Genomic DNA, 15,178 nt, shown 5'->3' on the forward strand with positions numbered 1-15,178 from the left:
TTTAACATTTAAAATAATGTTTATTGCAGCATTGTTTGTAATTATGCCAAACTGGGAACAATCAAAGTGTTCATCAACAGTCAATATCTGCGCTATACTAATAAAATGGAATAGCATACAGCAATGAAAAGTCACAACCTACAGCTAAACACATGAATGAATTTCATCAGCACTGTTTTCATAGGGTTTCTTCATGGGATCTTTAAAGAATAAGCTGGAGTTCTCAGTAGACAGAGTGTTCTATACTAGAATCTGATACTGTGATCATTGAAACGTCAAATGCCCACCCCAACATTTGGGTTTCTACAATTTCTGTGACCACTGGAGGGCTTCCATATTTTGGTCCAATAGTCAGGCCTAGGACTTGTTCATAGCAAACACCTTGTTTCAGTGAATCAAGGGACAGAGGTTACCATCCTTTCCACTTGGCTGGGATGAAAAGAGTTGACTTTGGGAGGAGGAAGGCATGGATTTTAAACATGGGATCTGTGGGTGAATAGTGCAATATTGGACCAAAGAAAATTTTAAAGTCTAGCCTAACATCTCTAGGAATTTAGAAGCCAAGGCTAGACCTGAGGCTTCCAGGTGCCTGATTAGATATCCAGGTCTAACTGTGGTTAGAGACACACTGCTACAGTGTGAAACCCAAAAGGGGTTGGACAGAAGGGTCTGCAAGAACCTAAGACTGACAGAACAAGAACATTAGGATCGGCTTTGGTTGGTTTGCCCCGCTCACACCTAGCACCTTGCTCTATGTCTTAGACTGGTTCCTGGTGATCTCTATTGCAGCTTTTGCTCAAAGTAGTTGCTCCTAACATTAAATCACAGCTGCCTTGTGCTCCTTTAAGAGTTTCCAGCCTCGGGGCGCCTGGGTGGCTCAGTGGGTTAAGCCGCTGCCTTCGGCTCGGGTCATGATCTCAGGGTCCTGGGATCGAGCCCCGCATCGGGCTCTCTGCTCAGCGGGGAGCCTGCTTCCTCCTCTCTCTCTGCCTCTCTGCCTGCTTGTGATCTCTCTCTGTCAAATAAATAAATAAAATCTTAAAAAAAAATGAAAAGTTTAAAAAAAAAAAAAAAGAGTTTCCAGCCTCTTCCCCCTTCATTGAATAATGGGTGCTTGATCTTCTCAAACAGAGGCTTCGGTCTTTTATTCCTCTTTCCTGCTATTGGGAATACATTCCTCATAATCTATTCTTGAGGGGACTCCAGGTTCTTGAAGTCTTTACATCTCTTCAGAGTGTCACTCTGGCTGCTATGCCGAGAATAGACCACAGGATCAGCCAAGGTTGAGATAAGGAGACCTAGTACAGTAATTCACATAAAAGATCATTGTGGTGGCAATGGAAGGTGATAAATGGTCAGATTCTGCATAGATATTTTAAGGCAGGACCAAGAGGATTTGCTTAACAGAGTTTATAAAAGGAATCAAGGGGCGCCTGGGTGGCTCAGTGGGTTAAGCCGCTGCCTTCGGCTCAGGTCATGATCTCAGGGTCCTGGGATCGAGCCCCGCATCGGGCTCTCTGCTCAGCAGGGAGCCTGCTTCCTCCTCTCTCTCTGCCTGCCTCTCTGCCTGCTTGTGATCTCTCTCTGTCAAATAAATAAATAAAATCTTTAAAAAAAATAATAATAAAAAAAAAATAAAAGGAATCAAAAGTGTGTCCATGAAGTGTGTAAATTGCCAACAATAGAATTTGTATCATCAACTTACTTTGACAATACTCTTAATGGTAGAATCCCTTCTCACATTTTTTGTCTGTCTGTATGTTTTTTCTTATGCTTCCATTTTACCATTAAGAGAGATCCATGTTTTACAACTCCTATATTCTTTTCCTCTGTCAGAGACTTCTTAAAATGACATATCAAGAAATAAAGATTTAAGTTAAATAAGAAAACCTTATCTATTTAATCCTAACCTTAGATTTGTGTATACCTCTGTTGTCTTTGGAAATTAATGAAGCTTTCTCTTTAACATTGTCTTTCTGAGCCATTTACTTCACTTTCCATCTGGGAATTAGGTATTCTGCATCTTCAGAGTAGTTCTCTTCCTCTTCCCTGTGCTGAATGAAGGTAAACTGGATACTTTAGCTCTTACGCCGCCCCCCCTTTTTTTTCTTTTCTTTTCCTTTAAGGGTGACTTTTGAGGTTTAGTAATCTCTACTTCAGCACCCTCAGATGTGGTCCTAGATCTTCTCATTTTACAGATATTCCCCATGCTTGTGCCCACAGATGACTCTTGCGTCTGGATATTGTCTTCCTTCTTCATTCAGCTTGTCTTTTTTCTGTAATTTCTTTTTCTGTTTTTCTGTAACAATGTTATCATTAGTTTTTACTTAGCTTCAACTACATCTACTTAAATATTAATATTAAATAATTTGCCAGCTACTCTTAAGGGCACGAAGGATCTTATATTTTTTACTGTCTTAGGAAATAAACCAGGCTTTCTTGGTGCTTATTCTGGTGGGTTGTTATGAAACTGAAATTAAATAAGTAAAAAAAAAAAAAAAAAAAAGTTTTGTTACTATTTAAAGCACTTACTAATTTTCATTGCTTTTCTTTATAGGTACTGCACTACCTCAATAAATTTTGCTGCTTGTTCTTTTGTTTCAAATTCCGTAAAGGTAGATCCCTTTGGATCTCCAGTAGATTTATAACATGGTAGACTTATTTAAACAGCATTGCCACATTTTTCAAATACTTCAATCCAGCTATGATTAACATTTTAGGGAAATAACTCCTATATGCTAAACTAGGAGCAATATTAAATATGTAGGGATTCTTACGCAGAATGTCAATAGATTCTACTTGGAATATTTAAAAAAAAAAGAAGAAGAAAAAGAAGAGTCCAATTTTTGGCCTGAGCAAAGGCCAGGATTGAGTGTTCTCACTTAAGGTAAGAAGACTCCAGGAGGAGCAGTCTTGGAGGAAGGTCAGGAGATCAGTTTTGAACACATTTGAGTTTGAGAAAGGAGCTCATTACCTTTCAGATAGAGATAGTGGGTAAGCAACTATAGGGTCAGCTTAGAGTTTAGGGAAGAGGCTAGAGATTTATACATCTGAGAATCTGTGGCTTATTGATGATATTTAGAAATGAGAGTGGATAGAGGCACCAAATATGTCAGTATTAGCAACAAGAAGAACTGATGACTTAGCCCAGAAGTTTTGCAAATTTTTACTGCAAAGTGGAATAACTCCTGAAAGTTTTTTCACTTGATAACTCCACTTTCTCTCTCTCTCTCTTTCTCTCTCTCTCTCTCTCTCTCTCGCGCACACACACACACACACACCTCTATAATCTGGATTCCCTGCCCAATATTGTGCTGTTTGTTTGTTTTTTTTTTAATTTTTTTTATTTTTTTATGAACATATAATGTATTATTAGCCCCAGGGGTACAGGTCTGTGAATCACCAGGTTTACACACTTCACAGCACTCACCATATGTGCTGTTTTCTAAAGATCTCCATCCATGTTCTGGATTCTTAGTCCTATCAGGCTATAGCTCTTAGTGTTCACTGCTGCAGACCACTCTGGCCCTCTTGAACCCTATCCTTTCTTGCTCCTGTGACACTGCACATCCGTGAATAGCCTCCTTTCAGTCTCCTTTGCCTGTTCCTCAAATATTGGTATTTTGTCTTTTCTACACTTGATCTTAGCCAAAAGGCTGAGAAGCAATTGGTATTTTGTCTTTCACACTAAATAACTTAATTTACCCTCTATGTGCTAGGGACCCCCAGATTTGTGTATCCAGCCTAGTCCTTTCTGTTGAATTTCAGACCCATATACCCAACAGTCCATTTGTTGTCTTCTGTGGATGTTTCACAGGCAAACACTATACCCAGTTTGGTCTCCTCAATTAATGATGCCACCAATCCAGTTGCTCAAGTCAGAAAACCGAGAAATCATTCTTTTCTCTTCACACCCAACTCCTGTATGTAGTGTCCTAACTATCTCTTAAATCCATCACCTCTCTGCCCCCAACTGCAACCCCTCTGGTACAGGCCAATATCATCTCTCAAGTAGACTACCAGTCAATTTCTTTTTTTTTTTTTTTTAAGATTTTATTTATTTGACAGAGAGAGAGAGACAGTGAGAGACGGAACACAAGTAGGGGGAGTGGGGGAGGGAGAAGCAGGCCTCCCACGGAGCAGGGAGCCCAATGTGGGGTTTGATCCCAGGACCCTGGGATCATGACCTGAGCTGAAGGCAGACACTTAATGACTGAGCCACCCAGGTGCCCCAACTACCAGTCAATTTCTTAACAGTTCTCCCTGCTTGCCCCTTGCAATCCATTATCCTTGTAGACCAAATATGAGCTTCCTAAAATGCAAATATGATCATGTTACCTATATTAGTTAAGCATATGCATGTTGCAAGTTTAAATCAAATAAAAAGGAATTTTCTTTCTTAGCTGAACATTTTAGGAGTAGTCTAGTTTCAGTTACAGCTTGATCCGGGGTGCGGATTATAATCTGTTACCAAGCTTTGTTTTATAGTTCTGTCCTCTCTGAGCCAGCTTTAACTTCAAGTTGCCATGTCTTATGATAGCAAGTTGGTTGCAGGAATTTCTAAGTATCATATGGTCGTACTAGCCAAATCCAACAAGAAAGGGACACTTTCTCTCTCTGAAGCTCCAGCATTGGTCATACTGTGTTATACTAGTCCATCCCTGAGCTGCCTGGTGTGCCAAGGGGATTGGTTATGCTCAATATCTTTGGCCAATGTGAGGTCAACTCAACACAAACTATACTGGTTGACAGAAGGGACAGAATGATAAAGAGAGAGGATGAATGAGCAAACATCTTAAGTGACTTAAAACACTTTAATGACTCTTTATCACTCTTAATGTAAGGGCTGCTCTCCTCATCAGGACCTGCAGTGTCCTGCATGATATGGTCTTTCCTTCTTCCCAGTCTCATCTTGCCTGGTCATTTTTTTGAACTCACGGGTCTGGTCATACTGAGTTCATTTCAGTTTCTAAATGAGGTTTTTTTTTTTTTTTTTCCTCTCTGCCTTTTAATACAAGTCATTTTTTGACATTTGTGCTTAAAATTGTGATATAATGCTCAATATTATGTGTCAACTTGGCTGGGCCATGGTTCCCAGATACGTGATCAAACATTATTCTGGATGTTTCTGTAAGGGTGCTTTTAGGTGAGATTAACATTTAAATCAATGAACTTTGAGTAAATCAAATTCCCCTCCAAGATGTGTGTGGGTCTCATCTAATCAGTCAAAGGCCTGAGAACAAAAACCTAACCTCCCCTGAGCAAGAGAGAGTTCTCCCAGCAGACAGACTTCAAGCCTGAACTGCAACATTGTGTCTTTGGGTCTCGGGACTGCAGGCCCATCCTGCAGATTTGGGACTTGCTAACATCCATAGTCACATGAGTCAATTATCTCTCTCTCTCTCTTTCTTTCTTTCTTTCTTTCTTTCTCTCTCTCTCTCTCTCTCTCTCTCTCTCTCTCTATATATATATATATATATATATACATATGTACACACAAAACCATTGGTTCTCTTTTTCTGGAGAATTCTGACTACTACAGGTAGATTAGCAAAAATAAAATAAGTTGTCTATAAATTCCCCAAATTAGGTGAGAAGTCATACAGTGACATCATGCCATATGATAGTAAGAGATACAGATTTACATAGGAAACAATGATGAATTTCAGCAGATCTTTATGGAAGAGAGGAAGGGAGTATGGAAAAATTAAAAAGCCATTTATATCCTCCTTCTCTTCTGAGCACGTCTACATAGGGGCTTTTAAAAAGCTAAACTTTCCAATTTCTCAGCTTCCCTTACAACTAATCGAAAGTGCCCAAGAAGAGGTTCCATTCGTGGAAAAAGATAAAAGGCAAAGACATTCTGAGACTTTCTGTCTTTTCTGTCCTTTTCACCTTTCTACCTTCTTCCTGCCTGGAATGTAGAAGTAAGGTCTGGAGACACTGCAACCAGACTGCATTCATGCAGCAGCTGGCATGAGAGAGAATGCCTACATCATAAGGATGGCAGAGCAGAAAGGTGGGAAGAGACTGGGACCCTGGAAGCAATTTGGAGCCATGGTACCTACCCCAGACTTTGTAATGCATGAAACAAATAGCCTTTTTTGTTTTAAGTTACTATAGCAGTGTTTTCTCTTATCTACAAAGATCAAATTTTTCTTCTGGAAGGTAAACTGACATGATGAAAATTCCTTTAGGAAGAAAGAGATGCCGATCAGAAGGTTCCTGCTCCTGCAGGAAAAGACGGTGAGGGCCTGAAGGATTTAGTATGAGAGAAAGGCAAATAATCACCAATCTTTGTCAAATTTGTGAATTTTTCCCATCATTCTTATCATGAAAACAATTATATAACTACATAATTATCAAATATTTAAATCAAAAATTATTCCCAAATAAAGCAAGGAGTTTCCTCGGTCTCAGCTGGATAAACCCAAGGGTGAAACAAAACAAAACAAAAGCCTCAACCATGTTCTTGAGACATGAGAATTTCATTTTATTGCTGCTCTGAGAATACATCTAATTACTCAATCATGCCAATTAAATAGGAAGTTCACCTGCTGACAAACAGCCATCTTGGGATATGACAGAATAAATTGTAGAAATAATTGGATTTTCTAATCAATATTAACTTCATCATATTACACAGTGACTACTTTCCTTTACATTTAGATACAGCATTTTTTTCTTATAATATGTAAAACTTTCCATTGTAGCAAAGTCTCATGGTTTAAAAGATGAATAATTTAATCCTTTTCTCAGTGAGCATGGTTATCCTGTCTGAAGCATTATTTTCACAAACTCTTTTATCCTTCTCATTAGTTAGCCATTAAAAGTATAAATATCATACTTTAGCTGAAACCATAGAGCTGTATCTTCTAACACAACAACTCCATTTTGTGTGTGAATTTCTGAGTTGACTTATTTTAACATCACTTTTATAATTATTCTTGGAGTGTTCTGTTGACCCATATATGTGTGAAAGAGTACAAAACTAATGAAAACTGTTCAGTTTTCTAGATACTTGAAAATGTTGGTTTGTTTTGTGTGGGTTTTTTTTTTTTAATCAGATAGAGGGCTAGTATCCAAAATCTATAAAAACTTATCAAACTCAACACCCAAAAAACAAATAACCCAGTCGGGAGATGAGCAGAAGACATGAACAGACATTTCTCCAAAGAAGACATACAGATGATCAACAGACACATGAAAAAATGCTCGATACCACTCATCACAGGGAAATACAAATCAAAACCACAATGATACCACCTCCTGCCTGTCAGAATGGCTAAAATTAACAAGTCAGGAAATGACAGATGTTGGTGAGGATGCAGAGAAAAGGGTACCCTTCTACCCTGCTGGTGGGAATGCAAGCTGGTGCAACCACTCTGGAAAACAGTATGGAGGTTCCTCAAGATACTAAAAATAGAGCTACCCTATGACCCAGCAATTGCACTACTAGGTATTTATCCTAAAGATACAGAAGTGTTGATTCGAAAGGGCCCTTGCAGCCCAGTGTTTATAGCAAAACTATCAACAATAGCCAAATTATGGAAAGAGCTGAAATGTCCATCGACTGATGAATGGGTAAAGAAAATGTGGTATACATATATACAATGGAATATTACTCAGTCATAAAAAGAATGAGATCTTGCCATTTGCAACAACGTGGATGGAACTAGAGAGTATGATGTTAAGTGAAAAATTCAGTCAGAGAAAGACAAATACATGATTTCACTCATGTGGAATTTGAAAAACAAGACAGATGAACATAGGAGAAGGGAAGGGAAAATTAAATAAGATAAAAACTGGGGTGCCTATGTGGCTCTGTCAGTTAAGAGTCTGCCTTCGTTTCAGGTCATGATCTCAGTGTCCTGAGATTGAGCCCCACATTGGGAGGGGAGCCTGCTTCTCCATCTCCCTCTGCCTTTCCCCCTCCCCTGCTTGGGCGTTCTCTCTCCTTCAAATAAAATAAAATAAGATAAAAACAGAGAAGGAGGCAAACCATAAGAGACTATAGCTAAGAGAACAAACTGAGGGTTGCTGGGAGTGGGGAAGGTGGGGAGGATGGCTAAATGGGTGATGGGCATTAAGGAGGGCACTTGTCGGGATGAGCACTGGGTGTTTCATGTAGGTGATGAATCACTAAATCCTATTCCTGAAACCAATACTATACTGTATGTTAACTAACTTGAATTTCAATTTAAGGAATATTAACAGAAAAAAAAAGAGCATAAATACTAGTGATAGAATCAGGACATCAAAAGGCATGCTCAAAACATTTTGATAGGTGTTGTGAAATTGCCTTCCAGAAATGTTGCACTGATTTAAATTTTTATTTTCCCATGTTTGGAGAGCAGGCATGGAGCTATCCTTTCAATATCATTTTAAAGATTTTTTTTTTTTAAATTTATTTGACAGACAGATCACAAGTAGGCAGAGAGGCAGGCAGAGAGAGACAGGAGGAGGAGGCAGGCTCCCTGCTGAGCAGAGAGCCCGATGCAGGACTCGATTCCAGGACCCTGAGATCATGACCTGAGCCAAAGGCAGAGGCTTTTAACCACTGAGCCACCCAGGCGCCCCTCAATATCATTTTAGACAGAAAAGCAGACCCTGATTAGAAATATTTGCCAGGCAAAAGGGACGTGGATGTAATTTCAAGCTTTGTGTGTGTGTGTGTGTGTGTGTGTGTGTGTGTGTGTGTGTGTGTGTTTGCATGTGTATATATGCACTACCTGACTTTAAAATGTTTGCAGACCACTAATTATCTTGGGGCCAGAGCCAATTGTAGCTTTGAGTTCTATATCTTGGGACTGGGGTTCCAGAGATTCAGGCAGAGTCCATTATTAATTAGCTGGATTCCTCAGTACAGAGGATTCAGAAGCCAGGAAGAAGACTCTGAGACAAGCTAATCTTATCTGCAGTTTTAGAAACAATCTTTGGGGAGCGCCTGGGTGGCTCAGTGGGTTAAAGCCTCTGCCTTTGGCTCTGGTCATGATCCCAGGGTCCTGGGATCAAGCCCTGTATGGAGCTCTCTGTTCGGCAGGGAGCCTGCTTCCTCCTCTCTCTCCGCCTGCCTCTCTGCCTACTTGTGATCTCTGTCTGTCAAATAAATAAATAAAATCTTTAGAGAAAAAAAAAAAGAAACAATCTTTGGTCTTCAAGAAATCATTCCTAAATGAAGGACATGGACCAAAGAGAGCCAGTGGTAAAAGACAAAACAACAACAAAGGACCAGTGGTGTTCTGAGGGCCGAATTCCATTTTCAGAAATTCGAATTTTTGTTGAGTGCCTACTATATGCCAGACTCTGCTTTAGGTGCTAGAGGGCCTCATGGAATGTATATTAGGGGAGGATATAGATTTTTAGATGATAAATAAGAGAAACATATTGTAAGTTCCATGGTGAGATTATCTATCTATCTATATATATATGTGTGTGTGTGTGTGTGTGTGTGTGTCTTTAGGGTTTTCTATGTACAGTATCATATCATGTGTGAAGAGTGAAAGTTTGACTTCTTCTTTGCTGATTCGGATGCCTTTTATTTCTTCATGTTGTCTGATTACTGAGGCTGGGACTTCCAGTATTATTTTGAACAGCAGTGGTGAGAGTGGACATCCCTTAGTGTTCCTGAACTTAGGGGAAAAGCTCTCAGTTTTTTCCCCATTGAGGATGATACCAGCAGTGGGTCTTTCATATGTGGCCTTTAATGATATTAAGGTATGTTCCTCCTATCCCTACTTTTTGAGGGCTTTTATCAAGAAAGGATGCTGTATTTTGTCAAATGCTTTTTCTGCATCTATTGAGAGGATTCATATGGTTCTTATCCTTTCTTTTATTAATGTGATATATCATGTTGACTATTTTGCAAATATTGAACCACTCCCGAAGCCCAGGAATAAATCCCACTTGATCGTGGTGAATGGTCCTTTTTTTTTTCTTAAAGATTTTGTTTACTTATTTGATAGAGATCACAAGTAGGCAGAGAGGCAAGCAGAGAGAGAGAGGAGGAAGCAGGCTCCCTGCTGAGCAGAAAGCCTGATGCGGGGCTTGATCCCAGGACCCTGAGACCATGACCTGAGCCAAAGGCAGAGGCTTTAACCCACTGAGCCACCCAGGCGCCCCTGAATGGTCCTTTTAATGTACTGTTGGATTCTATTTGCTAGTATCTTGTTGAAAATATTTGCATCCATGTTCATTAGGGTTATTTGCTTATAATTCTTTTTTAGTGGGGTCTTTGTCTGGTTTTGGAATCAAGGTAATGCTGGCCTCGTAGAATGGGCTTAGAAGTTTTCCGTCCATTTCTATTTTTTGGAACGGCTTCAGAAGAGTAGATATTTTATGCTTTTTAAACATTCACTCATAAATATGAACAAGAATGTTCATGACGGCATTGTTCATAATACAAAAAACCTGGAAATATCCAATTCCTCCATTATTGGTGGTATAGTTAAATAAATTATGGTATCTAATGAAAGAATTATGGTATCTAAAGAAAGAATTTCTGCCACTTGAAATATAACTAATAGACTACTGAATATGATCTGTGTGTACAAATAAAACAAAAACACATGAGTAGATTAATAGGCCCGGTACAATATGGTTACGTTTACATGAATCTGAATGTACAAATTAGATATTGGGATATATAAAAATTTTAACACAGTTTTTCTTGTGCTCAAAATTTTAAATGCTTTTAATATCTCCAAATTAAAAATTTGTTTAATATTTTAAACAGGCCCAGGGCTTATGCAAATGCAAAATGGCAGTGTCAACTGAGCTGGAAACAGTGCCATCTTTTGGCCAAAGTCCTGAGTTGGGAGGGAATTTGGGAAGTCTGAGGGACTGACCACCAGTGTGGTATGGTGCCCCTCCTTTGCTGTTTTTAGGCATCACCTTTTGTTCAGGAAATGGGAGTAGTTGTCTACAGTACTTTACAATTGATCTTAAGAAGTCACATAATCTTTCTCTCTTTTTATTTCATACTCAGGATTTACAATTTCTATTAATAGATCCAAATACTTTCGAGTTCTAAATAAAAGTACTTAAAAGTATGATTTTTATCACAGTGTCATATAGTAGTTTGAAAGCAAACCATCCCTAAATTCTCATTAACTTTAATTCTCATTGAAGTATAGCTAATATGTTACCCTGGAACAATTTTATGAATATTTTGAAAGAATCAAACATGTCTAGGTATTTTAAAGATTTTATTTATTTATTTGACAGACAGAAATCACAAGTAGGCAGAGAGGCAGGCAGAGAGAGAGGAGGAAGCAGGCTCCCTGCTGAGCAGAGAGCCTGATGTGATGCGGGGCTGGATCCCAAGACCCTGAGATCATGACCTGAGCAGAAGGCAGAGGCTTAACCCTCTGAGCCAGCCAGGCGCCTCTAGGTATTTTAGATGTAGAGATGGGTTACCATTTAGTCTGGTGGAAAACTCTCAGGATTTCTATTGCAAAATCAGACTCATGATCTTGGGTTCTTGGGGCATCTTTTTTTTTTAAACGTTAACTTCCACATAACAGAAAAGAACGCAGAAAGATATAACCATTCCCTCATTTGCAAAATCGACACTAATGTCAGAGTACGGCAAGAGTTTAACAGGCCTGAAAGAGGAAAGTGATAATCCACAGACCTGCTAGAAGCGAACGTTTGATGAGAGTCGACAAAGTTGGCCGGAGTGTTCAGAACAGATGAAAGCAACATGGGCTTGTTATCCAGGTTTTATGCTGCGTCTCGATGCAATGCCATAGAATAAAGCCATTAAAACCGTGGAAAATGGCTAATCCATTGTGAGCTTTGTCATTTTAATTAAAAAGCTACATTCAAACGTACTTTGGCTTCTCTTTAACTTGAAAAAAGCCACCCCAGGAAAAGTATTCTTTACAACCAATCGTATACCAAATATCACCTCTATTAAGCTCTATTTGGGAATTGTTACTTACTGTCAGTCATTAAGAGACCTGGTTTAGCAGTAAGTACGCTGTTAGTACTCACATGCTAATAATACCAGTAATGAGAGCAAGGACTCTTGTGATGTGTGAACATGAAGCACTGAGCAGACCACCCATCTTGACTAAGATCAGTGGTAGGACAGTGGGTGGCAAATGTTTTACTTCGCAAGTGTGGGGCAGGGTCCTTTCATCTCATTAATGTGAAGGAGTAAAGTACTAGGTAAGAAAGGTCAGAAAATAGCTAGAATGAGCTGGTTTAAAGGACAGTTTTGTGGAAGGGAGAAAGCACAAAGGAAGCAAAAAAAGAAAAAGGAAAAGCCATAAGTGGGAAAACTCTTGGTAAACCTCACTAATTTGGTCTAATTATTGTGAAGAACAGTCGGAATAGAGATATTTTAAATATATTATTTCATTCATTCAACCAATAACTCACACGAGCCAACATTTATTGGGTGTCTTCTGTGTGCAAAAGATTAGTCACAAAGGTTGGAGGAAAATTATGATGCCTCAGCCCTCAGTGAGCTCACTGCAGCTTCCTTTCAAGCACCCAAAATAACAGAATGGGCTGTGGTCAAGAATTGCTTAGAACAGATCCTTAGTGCATGCATTGGTTTTACCACTTAAATTGTACTAAGGCGTAAGGGACCTTCTGTATATTGTTCCCCTATTTCAAAGGGAAAGATCGCTTCCTGTTTTGTAGTATTACTACCAAAGCTATAGTATTCCTATTTGTCACATTTATCTGGCTTCCAATCCTATATTATTATAAATAACATTGCAGTGGACATCTTCATGAACAGAGTGTCCCATAGTTTAGATGATTTCCTTACTCTGGTTCTCAGAAGTGGGCTTACTGGCTCACATCTAAATCACTCTTGGAGTAATGCCAAATTGCTTTCTAAAAGGTTGAATCAATTTATAGTAATGAGATGCATGATAGTAAAGAGAGGAGCAATTTTATATTCTTGTCACATGGTCCTCTTTTATAACTAATATTTTCAGAGTTTTTATTTAATGTTCAAATCACATGAGATTATTTAAAAATAGGTATTCCCCACAATAAGGTTTTTAGCATGTGATTTTCATGCAAACAGTAAATATCTAATGTTAAAATTTAGTCTTGAAGAAAGTGTGAAGTAACATGTCACATGAACATGAACATGTTTCATGTTTTCATTTTACCCCAATAGTTCATCAGGGCACTCGAAAACCACTAAGAGAAATGTAGAGGTGAATCTTATCTACATTCCAGTAAATATGCTTTAAAATTCTTTTTAGGAAACTGTAATCTCATATATCACTCAATTTCCCCATACTTTTTATTATAAATGAGACAGTTGGTATTTGGGAGAAATACTAGGTTTTTTTGGGGGGGGGTAGCAATATTAGTTTTAAGACAGAATAAAACAGCACTAAACAGTGCAGCATAACTTTTGATGTCACATGCTTAATGCCAAAAAATATCTTTTTGGAAAAATATTAATTTTAATAGTCATTAGGCTATTAAAATGAACCTCTTAGAATTTTGTTTCATTTTGTTTTTATCAGAGTAATTTATTTTTTAAAAGATTTTATTTATTTATTTGATAGAGAGAGAGAGAGAGAGCAAACACAAGCAGGAGGAGCAGCAGGCAGAGGGAGAGGGAGAAGCAGGCTCCTCACTGAGCACAGAGCCTGATGTGGGACTCAGATTCTAGGACCCTGAGACCACGACCTGAGCCGAAGGCAGACTTACTCAACTGAGTGAGCCACCCAGGTGCCCCTTATCAGAATAACTTAGAAGTTTAAAAGTAAACTACCACTCACTGAACATTGAATTAAAAAGTGAATTAATTTCTAACACTTTTCCTTCCTGATCCTGTAAGGAGATAACTGAGAGTTAATATTTTCTATTTGTATATTATTAATGTTTTAAGCCTAAATTCCACTTAGTGTGTGGAGAAGCTACTGGCTTTTCTCAGTGAAAAGCTAGTTTATTCTCAAGTGGAAAGACAAGCTAGCTTCCGATACTGGCGAATAAAAGATGTCACATAAATCAACAAACAAATGGAAAAGTTAAATTCAGGATCACATATGCAAGTACTCTTAGCAATGGGAGATGAGCCAGGCACAGTTCAGTGTAGGCAGCACACGGTCTGACAAACACAAGTATCCTTATGCAGACAGCTGATCAGAATATTTTAGAGCACAGCTGTCCCACAAAATCAAGCCCACATGATTGCTGCAGGTACACTGCTTGTTGAATCCATTCCCTGATCCTATAGTCTGTATATTGAATTTCTGTACACTGAGTTTCTTTATTTGTCATAGAGAGAGAAGCGAGAGCGAGCACAGGCAGACAGAGTGGCAGGCAGAGGCAGAGGGAGAAGCAGGCTCCCTGCCAAGCAAGGAGCCCGATGTGGGACTCGATCCCAGGACGCTGGGATCATGACCTGAGCCGAAGGCAGCTGCTTAACCAACTGAGCCACCCAGGCGTCCCAGTACACTGAGTTTCTAATAGGAGGGCTACTTTATGGACTCTGATGCTAGATTGCCAGGGTTCAAATTCCAGCTCTGCCATTTACTAGCTGTGTGATTTCAGGCTATTCTTAACCATCCCGTGCCTCAATTTCCCTCTCTGTTAAATGGGGACAAAAACAGTATCCAGCACATAGCGTTGGTGGAAAGATTAAATGAGTTAATACATGCAAAGCCTTAACAATAGCACCTGGCACATATCAAGCACTCTAGGAGCAAATGTTGCTATTATTAATTTCATGATTATTAATTTTTATTACTACTTCTATCTGAATTTAAAGAAAACTTTATGTCGTTGGGGCTCCTGGGTGGCTCAGTGGGTTGGGCCTCTGCCTTTGGCTCAGATACTGATCTCAGGGTCCTGGGATCGAGCCCCACATCATGTTCTCTGCTTGGCGGGGAGCCTGCTTCCCCCTCTCTCTCTGCCTGCCTCTCTGCCTACTTGTGATCTCTTTCTCTGTCAAATAAAATCTTTTTAAAAAGAAAACTTTATGTCTTTATTAAAAAGTCAAAATGCTATTGAATGCTTCCACAAATATAATCTATATTTCCCAGGGCACAGTACTTGGGGCCCCGGAATACAGTATCATCGTATCATTACACCGTAATGTAAAGTAAAAGGCTTACAGAGAAGAGGGAAAACTTTAAGAGTCTGGCGTTTCTTGTTTTGAATTCTACCTCCACCATTAACTTATCATGCGACTCTG

Source organism: Lutra lutra, chromosome 4 (genome assembly GCF_902655055.1).
Source record: "Lutra lutra chromosome 4, mLutLut1.2, whole genome shotgun sequence".
Classification (NCBI taxonomy): Eukaryota; Metazoa; Chordata; class Mammalia; order Carnivora; family Mustelidae; genus Lutra; species Lutra lutra.